This window comes from Bison bison, unplaced genomic scaffold (assembly GCF_000754665.1).
Source record: "Bison bison bison isolate TAMUID 2011002044 unplaced genomic scaffold, Bison_UMD1.0 scf7180017864105, whole genome shotgun sequence".
NCBI classification, from domain to species: domain Eukaryota; kingdom Metazoa; phylum Chordata; class Mammalia; order Artiodactyla; family Bovidae; genus Bison; species Bison bison.
In genome coordinates this window covers 5,471,646-5,483,191 of record NW_011494677.1, presented here as the reverse complement: position 1 = coordinate 5,483,191, position 11,546 = coordinate 5,471,646, and the positions used below count along the sequence as shown (strand labels likewise).

The 11,546-nt window shown below is 38.9% G+C and overlaps 1 non-coding gene across 1 annotated transcript; it reads right to left on the bottom strand.

Annotated features, from left to right (window-relative positions):
• Positions 1–10,905: 10,905 nt before the first annotated feature.
• TRNAG-CCC lies at positions 10,906–10,978 on the bottom strand. Its single transcript has one exon. It is a non-coding gene; the product is annotated as a tRNA-Gly (tRNA).
• Between the last annotated feature and the right edge of the window lie 568 nt (positions 10,979–11,546).

Below are 11,546 nucleotides of genomic sequence, written 5' to 3'. Positions count from 1 at the left end.
AATTGGCTTTTCACATCAGGTGACCTTATACTAGGTTTCACTGTTGCAAATGCGATTGTTTTCCTTGTTAGTATACAGAAACACAACTGATTTTTGGGTGTCGATTTTGGACCCTGTAACTCTAATGAATTCGTTTATTACTTCTGAAAGTTTCTTTCTTGTGGAGTCTTTGGGGTTTTCTATATATATAAGATCATGCTGTTTACTTTCTTCCTTTTTTTTTTTTTTTTGCCTAATTGCTCTACCCAGGCCTTTCAGTACTGAGTTAAATAGAAGCGGTGAGAGTGGACATCCTTGCCTCCTTGCTCTTAGAGAAAAAACTCTCTGTCTTTTCCTGCAGAGCACATTAGCTGTGGGCTTTTCATACATGGTCTTTTTTATGTTGAGGTGATTTCTTCCTTGTTTGTCGAGCAATTCTTTTATGAAAGGGTGCTGAATTTTGTCAAATATGTTTTCTGCCTCTATTGTCATGATCATGTGATTTGAATGCTTTATTCTGTTAATGTGGTACATTGTATTAATTGACTTCATTAATTTCATAGGTTGAAAGCCTATGCGTGATCTTTCTAATGTTTGATTACATTTAGTTCACTAGTATTTTGTGGAGGATTTTTTCATCTATATTACCCAAGTTTGTTGACCTATAGTTTTTGGGTTTTTTTTTCTTTTTTTCTTTTGTGGAGTCTTTGTCTGGCTTACCAATAATGCTAACTTTATAATTTGAAAGTGCTCCCTCGTCTTCAATTTTTTGAATGAGTTTGAGAAGGATTGGTGTTAGTTCTTCTTTAAATGTTTAATAGAATTCACCAGTGAAATTGTCTGGTCCTGGGCTTTTCTTATTGGGAAGTTTTTGATTACTGATTCAATCTCCATCCTAGTTATAGGTGAGTTCAGTCTTTATATTTCTTCATAATTTTGTCTTGTTACGCTGTGTTTTTCTAAGAATTTGCACATTTTTCTAAGTTACCCAGTTTTTGGTGTACAGTTGTTCACAGTAGTCTCTTATCCTTTTTATTTTTGTGTTGATCTAAGTCAGGATTTGTCAATTTTGTTTACTTAAAAAAAACAAACTCAATTTCATTATTATTTTTCTATTTTTTGATTTCATTTATTTCTGCTCTAATCTTTGTCATTTCTTTCCTTTTACTAACTTTGCGCTTACTTTGTTCTTTTTTCTAGCTCCTTGAGCTGTACAGGTAGGTTGTTTATTTGAAATCATTCTTCTTTTCTCATGTAGGCATTTTTAACTTGCCTCTTAGTACTGTTCTTGCTTACATTTGCCTTTAGGAGAATGTTATTTTTTTTTTAATTTTATTTATTTATAGGAGAACTTTAAATCCACGTAATAACTATAATGTTGATGACTATAGTAATATAATACTTGATGTGAAAGACAAGAAAAAACAATGCTAGCATGTCAGTTGTGTTTCTAAAAAGGCATTAATAACCTATATGTATGCATCATTATTAAAACCTGCAACAGGGGCGGTCCCAAGATGGTGGAGGAATAGGAAAGGGAGACCACTTTCTCCTCCACAAATTCATCAAAAGATCATTTTAATTAATGCTGAGCAACTTCCACGAAACAACTTCTGAACACTGGCAGAGGACACCAGGCACCCAGAAAGGCAGCCCATTCCCTTTGAAAGGAGGTAGAACAAAATATAAAAGACAAAAAGAGAGACAAAAGAGTTAGGGACAGAGACCCATCCTGGGGAGGGAGTCATGAAGGAGGAGAAGTTTCCAAACAGTAGGAAATCCTCTCACAGGTGGGTCTGTGGGGAGTTTTGGAATCTCAGAGGGCAACATAACTGGGAGGGGGAAAAAAAAAATACAGAGTACACGTGTAACCGCAACGCCCAGCAAAGAAGTAGCCCAGATGCTCGCATCTGCCACCAGCGAGCAGGGTCTGGACAGGGAGGCACGGGCTGCATGCTTAGGGTAAGGACCAGGCCTGAACGCCCTGAGGACAATCTGAAGGAGCTAACGTGAGATAGCAACCCGAACTGTGGGATCACCAGAGAGAAAAAAGAGAGAGAGAACTTTCCCACAAAAGGCTCTAACTCACAGCCTGGCCGCTCACAGAACAAAAGATTGCATGAATACCAAAGGAGAGCTAGCTGGCTGTAGACCGGACCCTCCCCGGCCAGAGGCAGAGAGGCAGGTGGGCAACAGCCAGAGCGGGAAGGCAAAGGGCTGCTCCAATCTCAGCCCCAGAGACAGCACCCTCCACTAAACTGTGAGAAGGCTCCCAGTTGCTAACCACATCTTCCTGGGATCCTGGACGGTTGACATCTCCCAGGAGGGTCGCAGCCAGAGATCAGCTCCCCAGAGGAGACATACGGCACACCTGAGATGGTGCTCTCACCCCACCTGGGAAACCAAGAGGCTGGGACCAGGGAGGTGATTAAGACGCACGGCCCACCTGGGACAGTGCACCCGCCAAGCACCTGGCTGCCTGAGCTGCTTGAACCTGGGAAGGGCACGAAATGCACACCCAACGGGGTCTGTGCCTTTGTGGAGTACCCGAGAACCTGAACCTAAGCGGCTTAGACCTGGGAAGTGCACAAAACGCAGGGCCTGCTTTGGACAGTTCCCCTGCAGATGAAAGAGAAAAACCTGGCGGATTCATTTTGATATATGGCAAAACCAATACAATATTGTAAAGTTAAAAAAAAAAAAAAACCATATTTCTATACCCAGCAAGGATCTCATTCAAATATGAAGGAGAAATCAAAAGCTTTACAGACAAGCAAAAGCTGAGAGAATTCAGCAACACCAAACCAGCTCTCCAACAAATGCTAAAGGATCTTCTCTAGACAGGAAACACAGAAAAGGTTTATAAACTCAAACCCAAAACAATAAAACAATGGCAATGGGGTTGTACTTATCAATAGTTACCTTAAATGTAAATGGGTTGAATGCCCCAACCAAAAGACAAAGACTGGCTGAATGGATACAAAAATAAGAACCCTATATATGCTGTCTACAAGAGACCCACCTCAAACCAAAGGACACATACAGACTGAAAGTCAAGGGCTGCAAAGATATTTCATACAAATGGAGACCAAAAGAAAGCAGGAGCAGCAAAACTCATATCAGATAAAATAGATTTTGAAATAAAGACCATGAAAAGAGACAAAGAAGGACACTACATAAAAAAGGATCGATCCAAGAAAAAGATAAAACAATTGATAATATATATGCACCCAACATGTAAGCACCTCAATATGTAAGACAGATGCTAACAAGTATGAAAGGGGAAATTAACAGCAACACAATAATAGTGGGAGACTTTAAAACACCACTCACACCTATGGATAGATCCACCAAACAGAAAATTAGCCAGGAAACACAAACTTTAAATGACACAATGGACAAGTGAGGCCTAATTGATATCTATAGAACATTTCACCCCCAAATAATGAATTTTACCTTTTTCTCAAGTTCACACAGAACATTCTCCAGGATAGATCACATCCTGAGCCATAAATCTAGCCTTGGTAAAGTGGAAAAAAAAAAAAAAAGTCATTTCAAGCATCTTTTTTTATCACAATGCAATAAGATTAGATGTCAACTACAGGGGAAAAAAACTGTTAAAAATACAAACATACGTAGGCTAAACAACACTGAATAACCAAAAAACCACAGAAGAAATCAAAAAGGAAATCAAAATATGCATAGAAGTAAATGAAAATGAAAACACAACAACTCAAAACCTATGGGATTCAGTAAAAGCAGTGCTAAGGGGAAGGTACATAGCAATACAAATTTACCTAAAGAAACAAGAGAAAAATCAAATAAATAACCTAACTTTATACCTAAAGCAACTAGAAAAATAAGAAATGAAAAACCCCAGGGTTAGAAAGAAAGAAATCATAAAAATTAGAGCAGAAATAAATGAAAAAGAGACAAAGGAGACTATAGCAAAAATCAACAAAACTAAAATTTTGTTCTTTGAGAAGATAAATAAAATAGACAAACCATTAGCCAGACTCATCAGAAAAAAAAGGGAGAAGAATCAAATGAACAAAATTAGAAATGAAAATGGAGAAGTCACAACAGACAACACAGAAATACAAAGGATCATAAAAGACTATTATATGCTAATAAAATGGACAACTTGGAAGAAATGGATGAATTCTTAGAAAAATATAACCTTCCAAAAATGGACCGGAAGAAATACAAAATCTTAACAGACCCATCACAAGCACGGAAATCTTTGATTTTACCTTTGACAAAGGAGGCAAAAATATACAATGGAGAAAAGACAATCTCTTTAACAAGTGGTGCTGGGAAAACTGGTCAATCACCTGTAAAAGAATGAAACTAGAACACTTTCTAACACCATACACAAAAATAAACTCAAAATGGATTAAAGATCTAAATGTAAGACCAGAAATTATAAAACTCCTAGAGGAAAACATAGGCAAAACACTCTCTGACATAAATCACAGCAAGATCCTTTATGACCTACCTCCCAGAATAATGGAAATAAAAGCAAAAATAAACAAACGGGACCTAATTAAACTTAAAAGTTTTTGCACAACAAAGGAAACTATAAGCAAGGTGAAAATACAGCCTTCAAAATGGGAGAAAATAACAGCAAATGAAGCAACTGACAAAGAATTAATCTTCAAGCAGTTCATGCAACTCAATGCCAGAAAAATAAATGACCCAATCTAAAATGGGCCAAAGAACTAAACAGACATTTCTCCAAAGAAGACATACAAATGGCTAACAAACACATGAAAAGATGCTCAACATCACTTATTACCAGAGAAATGAAAAGCAAAACCACAATGAGGTACCATCTCAAGCCAGTCAGAGTGGCTGCCATCAAAAAGTCTACAAACAATAAATGCTGGAGAGCATGTGGAGAAAAGGGAACTCTCTTACACTCTTGGTGGGAATGCAATCTAGTACAGCCAGAATGGAGAACAGTGTGGAGATTGCTTAAAAAACTGGAAATAGAACTGCCATCAGATCAGATCAGATCAGTCGCTCAGTCGTGTCTGACTCTTTGCGACCCCATGAATTGCAGCACGCCAGGCCTCCCTGTCCATCACCAACTCCCGGAGTTCACTCAGACTCACGTCCATCGAGTCAGTGATGCCATCCAGCCATCTCATCCTCTGTCGTCCCCTTCTCCTCCTGCCCCCAATCCCTCCCAGCATCAGAGTCTTTTCCAATGAGTCAACTCTTCGCATGAGGTGGCCAAAGTACTGGAGTTTCAGCTTTAGCATCATTCCTTCCAAAGAAATCCCAGGGCTGATCTCCTTCAGAATGGACTGGTTGGATCTCCTTGCAGTTCACACTGAGGAACCCAGAATTGAAAAAGACATTTGTACCCCAATGTTCATCACAGCACTGTTTACAATAGTTAGGACATGGAAGCAACCTAGATATCCATCAGCAGATGAATGGATAAGAAAGTTGTGGTACATACACACAATGGAGTATTACTCAGCGATTAGAAAGAATGCATTTGAATCGGTTCTAATGAGGTAGATGAAACTGGAGCCTATTATACACAGTGAAGGAAGTCAGAAAGAAAAACACCGATTACAGTATATTAATGCATATATATGGAATTTAGAAAGATGGTAATGATGACCGTATATGCGAGACAGCAAAAGAGACACAGATCCTGTGGGAGAAGGCGAGGGTGGGATGATTTGAGAGAATAGCATTGAAACATGTATATTACCATATGTGAAACGGATGGCCAGTCCAAGTTTGATGCATGAAAGAAGGCACTCAAAGCCATTGCACTGCGACAACCCAGAGAGATGGGATGGGGAGGGAAGTGGCTGGTGGGTTCAGAACAGGGGGACACATGTACACCTGTGGCTGATTCATGTCAATGTATGGCAAAAACCACCACAATATTGTAAAGTAATTAGCCTCCAATTAAAATAAATAAATTTATTTTTTTAAAAAACCTGTGATGGAAATGATATGGAATTTTGAATAAATGACTCAAGGAAAGTCATCTTCAGAATTTTTTCCTTCATTGAAAAAGAAGTGCCCTCCCCCAAAATAAATAAAATAAAGATAAATAAAGTGTGTCTATCACAGTAATCATTGTGTTCCAGATCTCCTCCATTCCTGTTAAACCCTTTGCAAACTTCACAGCTGTAAGTGGAACAAGCAATCAAAGAAAACCTAACTCCTTTTAAAGTTGGCCTCTAGCAAGATGAAGGAGCAATGCCCATAAGATTTTTCTTTAAGAGCTAGACAACCCAAGGAACATTCTCAAGGGTTTTTAAATACAATTCATAGGTTGTTTTCTCCTTTTTTCTCTCTGCAAAAGATTTTCTGGATTTAAAAAGTCACTGTTCCTCTACTGGATTTTATTCAATTTTAATCTTTGAAACCAACTGTCTTTATATATTATACAAAAAGCAAATCTTCTTAATAAAAGCTTATATGTCTTTCTAGATTTAATTTAGTCTGACAAATTAAAATGGGGCATTTCTCTCTCTACTTGGAATTTTTTCATCTAAATACATAGATTATTTGTAGACCTGTCTCTGGAATCTTTTTCTCCTTCACTAATGACATTTTATATGCCAGCCAATTCACATTAACATAAACAGCATGAATGAAGCGCTACTCCATCCGTCTCTTAGTTATTTTCTGTTGACTACTTAAATCATTCCAGTTACTTATAATACATGTCAGAAGCAATTTTTTAGACTTAGGAGGAAATTAATGGTTAATATGATTATGAATATAATCTGTAAACGTTGGACAGTATTTTAAAGAGTCAACAAAAACTCTGCAAAAATGTATAAGACAAAGGCTGCAGTGTGTTCATATTACTAAAAACATCAATACTCTTACAATATATATGCTAGGACAGTGACTAGGGCATTGTGATGTAATTGCATCAATAATTAATACTGAAGTACTCTTGCTGAGATATAAAATTAATTTGGAGATGTCTAGAATCATAGATCTCACATCTAGAAATGAGCTTACAGTCCAGCTCCATGTTCTTACAGCTGATTTTACAACCGAGAACTCTGAGTGTCAAATAGGCAACTTTCAAGGCCATCCAGAAATTTACTGGTAGATCAGGGGAATGGATCCAGGAATACCTTTTGGCTCAAAAGTACTTCTGAAAGTGTGTAAGAATGACCAGGGCTTTGTGCTACTTAATAGCTGTGGGAGGAAGGGTGGTCTACTTCAGCTTTGTGAGTGTTACTTTCCAATCAGAAAAAAGAACATAACTGTTCTTAAGAACATAACCTCCCATTGTTGTCGTGAGTATCATTTGAAGTAACTGTGTGAAGGTACTCTACAAATATAGTAGTGTAACTATTGGAGGACTCATATGTATTTTGGTATCTGAAATGGAGCTGTTGTTAAATGAATCCTGCAAGAAACCAGGATGTAACGGTTCCCCTATGGGGAAGCACTTCACTTCTTAGCAAAATTAAAAACGACTGATACAGATACCCCCTTGGTTCCTCCAGTTGCCTGAAAAACAGGAAATTAGTGCTTTCAAATCGATGCTTACTCTAGTTCTGACTCTAACTTCACCAGCTGTTTCATCTCTCTTAAACAGAACTAGCTGTACCGCTGAAATCTGAGCATCCTCCCTGTGACTGACAGTTTTCTCCTAAAGCTATAATGAAGCTTGTTGGATAAAGGTTAATTGCTAACTGTGGAGTGCTAATGACACTATATTGATGAAATTACAGACCCACTGATAAAGAAAAGGTTCCCCAAACACTGGAAGCTGGAGGGAAGCTCTAAATAATACTTATTGATTTTTTTCTCTAAAGACCGCTAAGCAGCACAAACAACTCAAAATAATAAAAATCATCCACAGAGCTTTCCATTCTTTGGTAATTCATTTCTTTGCTTCCAATGTTCTACTTGCCAGTAGACACTTATCATTTTAATAATTATGTGTCTCAAAATCAGCAGTTGATACCTTGGAGAAAACAAGGTAAAAGTGTTAGTCGCTCAGTCATGTCCAACTCTTTGCAACCCCATGCACTGTAGCCCACCAGGCTCCTCTGTCCATGGGATTCTCAAGGCAAGAATACTGGAGTGGGTTGCCATTTCCTTTTCCCAGAGATCTTCCCAACCCGGGCTCGAACCTGGGTCTCCTGCATTACAGGAGGATTCTTTAGCATCTGAGCCATCAGTGAAACCCACCTTGGAGAAAGAAATACTACAAATTAATTTCTTCCCTTTCATGAGTTTCCATCTCCTTTTGGGTTGTGCGTTATTAAGTGTGATTATCAGCCAGTGGCTCTTAAACCCCATGGCTTTCAGACGAAGCTCCAAAAGAGTGGTGGATTGAAAGTATTTGAAATCATTTAACTTCAGAAACTGTCCTTATGACCCTTAATTCCCAAGTTAGGCTTTATTCTTGCTTGAATTTGGCTGTAGAATTTATCTCCACGGTTTGTTCCATCTGCCAGTAGATCAACCTCTACTCACTTTCAATACTCTTTTCATTATCGTTAGCTTAGCTTCTATTGACTGAGTTCCTTGAATCAGGCTCTGTTGAATTTTATATGTGTCATTTAATTATCATATTCACCCTAGGACCTTAGCATTATTATCTCCATTTGAGACTTGAGGAGACGGGAAATCAGCAGTCATAAACTCCTCCTTCAGTTCACGGAGTTGGTGACATCAGCACTGCAGCAGGACCTGTGTATCCAGGCAGGAGATTCAGGGCTGCAGCCTGAACAACATTCCTCCTTTCCTCTTGCCCAGACCCATTCCCAGGGGCCCAGATTTTTCAGACTAAGATTTTCACTTTTCTATGAAACTTGTTCAGTCCCACAGAGAGATCCTTACCAAGTTCTCTGCATGGTTTTAGAACATATTTTAAATCTACCCAAGCTTCCCTGGTGGCACAGATGGTAAAGAATTTGCCAGCAATGCAGGAGACCCAGGTTTGATTCCTGGATTGGGAAGATACCCTGGAGAAGGAAATGGCTACCCACTCTGGTATCCTTGCCTGGAGAATCCCATGGGCAGAGGAGTGTGGAGGTCTCCAGTCCATGGGGTTGCAAAGAGTAGGACACGACTGAGCTACTAACACTTTCACCTTCTTTTCTCCAAGGTATCAACTGCTGATTTTGAGACACATAATTATTAAAATGACACTTTAGCTTTAATCTACCCAGTCATTTCCATGTTTGGTATAAATTTTGATTATATATTACCTAAATTTGCTCGCTTACACTTTGAAATATGCTAAAGGATAAATAAGAAAGAGCAATGATTTGTAAGATGAAAGAGGGAGGAATAATTAGCTATAATTTAAGGGATTCACACAAAGGAGGTGAGGCTTAAGTTCTGGATATATGAATCCCAAGGGGTCCAAATCTATTCTGCAGTTTATCTCCCAAACTCCAGGATTGAAAGATATCAGTCATCATCCTTCTGCTAATATTTTTTTTAATTATCTAAATATTCCAAATAAACAAACCAAGAAAACCTATGACAGTTTAAAGGAGAAGTCACTGTAAAAGGAGACACCAAGCTTCATCCATTTATTCTGAGAGTTGATTGAATGGTTTAGGAAATCAGAGATACAGTCTGCAGCAATAACTGGATCAGAAAGAACAGGGAGAAAAAGGTAGAAGTTCTTGAGTATAAGGCTTTTCACACCATAGAATTTCATGCCATCATGAAAATTAGAGAAGTACGTGTCATATACATATCGTCATACACAAACTATGTGATGCATTCTTTAGTGAGCATTCAGTAAGAGTTCTCCCCCAGCTCCTCTCAGCTCATCAGAGTACTGATGAGAAGAAAACAGTGGCTGCAGTTATGAAAACACAGAATTCCCAAGCTAGATGGGACTTTATATTCAATCTAGTTTCAGTTCAGTTCAGTTCAGTTCAGTCGCTCAGTCGTATCCGACTGTTTGCAACCCCATGGGCTGCAGCATGCCAGGCTTCCTTGTCCATCACCAACTCTGAGAGCCTGCTCAAACTCATGTCCATTGAGTTGATGATGCCTTATCCTAATGCCTGTTATGTGATGGACACAAGACCCGGTGAGGTCCAGTGATGGTGTAAGACCTCAGTCACTTAGTGGCTGAATCAGGACTGCATCAACTAATCTCTTGGCTTCTGATTCACCGCCCTTTCTGTTCCACCTTGTTTTTCGCCATCACCTTGTGCTCCCCTATCGTTCAGGATGGACATCTGAAACCACGTCATCCCTCTCCTCCCTAAGGGGTAATCTGAACGGGAGGAGGAATACAACTCCATTTGTATCATGTATCAACTTGACTCACTTTTATATTGCTACTTTACATCCACCAAAAACACACATCTCTCAAAATGACCTCTGCTTGCAGAGACCAAGAGACTTTGCTGGTGAGTTTCCATAGAAACAGTTTCTGTAAACAAAAAAATATGACTTAATTGTGGCTGGAGAGCTACATGTGTCCTCTGTCCTTCTTACAGAGTGTTGGGACCTCTAAGAGCTGTTATACATGCCCTCTTCTGGGAGTCTGGGGTCAGTTATCAACACTCTCCACGGCTCCTACTTCCATCACATCGCAGATCCTGCAGCCTGAAATGAGCAGGAGTGTAATCAGGAGAGATCTGAGATTCCTTTTCTCTGCCCAGCAATGCAGAAGCCCAAGCCCCCCATTAACCTCATTTTATTTTACTGAATTTATAGTTTGAACTTTATATATATACACATATTTAAATATACAATATATACACACACATATAGATACATATATACACATATTTAAATATACATATATACACACATATAAATACACACACACATATATATACACACATACGTATGTATATATATTTGTGTGCCAGGTATTAGTTGTGGCATGCAGAATCTTTAATTGCAGCGTGTGAACTCTGAGTTGTAGCATGGAGGATCTATTTCCCTGACCAGGAATTGAACCTGGGCCCCCTGCATTGGGAGCACAGAGTCCTAGCCATTGGACCATCAGGGAAGTCCTAATGAACTTCTTTAATTGAATTTTATAATTTTGAACTTCAAAAATTTATAATTTTGAACTTCAAAAGCCCTAGGCTGAACTTCTTTAATTGAATTTTATACTGTTCTCCAATTAAGGGAACCTCTCACTAGCTAAGACTTACTGGTCACAAACACTGCGTACTGGCCCCATTGAGCATCTCTGGAGCATTGCTGGGTAGCTTGGGTCCCCATTGTACTTCCCCTAAAGCTACATTAATTAGAAAATGGGACAATTGAGGTATCTCTTAGTAAGGCAAATTCCTAGACACCACCCAGGTCTACCCAATCAAACTTTGCATTTTTTCCAAGGTCCTCAGAAAAGTCTAATGTGACCTAAATTCTGAGACTCTCTGCTCCAAAGATAGCAAGTGGAGAATCAGGGCAAATTCTATCTGTAAGGGGATGCTCTAACCTTGCTACTGAACCTGTGGTCCATCATCAGCATCACCTGGGAGCTTGTTAAAAATGCAGACTCTCCACCCTCACCCCACCGAATTAGAATCTGCATTTTAACGAGATCCCTTGTTAAAAATCTGTATTTT